The sequence below is a fragment of the Rhinolophus sinicus genome, linkage group LG04 (genome assembly GCF_036562045.2).
Source record: "Rhinolophus sinicus isolate RSC01 linkage group LG04, ASM3656204v1, whole genome shotgun sequence".
In the NCBI taxonomy this organism is placed as follows: domain Eukaryota; kingdom Metazoa; phylum Chordata; class Mammalia; order Chiroptera; family Rhinolophidae; genus Rhinolophus; species Rhinolophus sinicus.
Genome location: NC_133754.1, coordinates 177,336,454 through 177,337,196, shown reverse-complemented (window position 1 = coordinate 177,337,196; position 743 = coordinate 177,336,454).

Below are 743 nucleotides of genomic sequence, written 5' to 3'. Positions count from 1 at the left end.
AGGCTGGCATCTTCTCATCTTTCAGGCCAGATCTCAATGCCACCTTCTTACAGAGGCCTTCCCTCGTCCCCCTAACTAAAGTAGATGCCATCTGCTATTCGCTCAGTACCTCGTTCCCTTTATCACGTTCTTCTCCACGTGTAATGGTTTGGTTAGTTTACTTGTTTTTTGTTGCCTATCTGTCCACTAGACCATAAACTCCAAGAGGGCGGGCACCGTATCTGCCCCTTGTGCACTACACCACCTGCCCTTGGCAGATGGCAGGGGCTCCAAAAGGATTTTGTTTGAATAAAGGCACCTCACTGAAATTCACTCCCTTGGCTCAAGGGTGATCACGTCGGTTCCTTCGCTTCACACCACTGGTCCTCAAGATCAGGGATGGCCTCAGCTACCTCACTTTGGCCATCAGGTGCCCGTCCGCCTCCTTCCCTCCACTCTGACCCAACCGCGTTGGGAGGGCACCATCTTCTTCTCTCTAATGCGTCTGTCCAGAAGGGTGCCTTTTTCTTATTTGCAACTTTTTCTCAAGCCATCCAGCCCCCTCCGCAATATACGAACCCCGGCCCCTCGCCTAGTGGCCTCCGCTCCTCTATTCTGGTGCCGCAGGCCACGCCCCTCAGCCCTAGAACCCTGCGGGGAGGTGCCCACCCACCAGCCGTGAGGGAAGGGCAGGGGTGGGGGCGTGTCCTCAATACTGGGCGTCGATTGGCCGGGTCGCGGGGAGGGGCGGGGCTTCAGCCTGG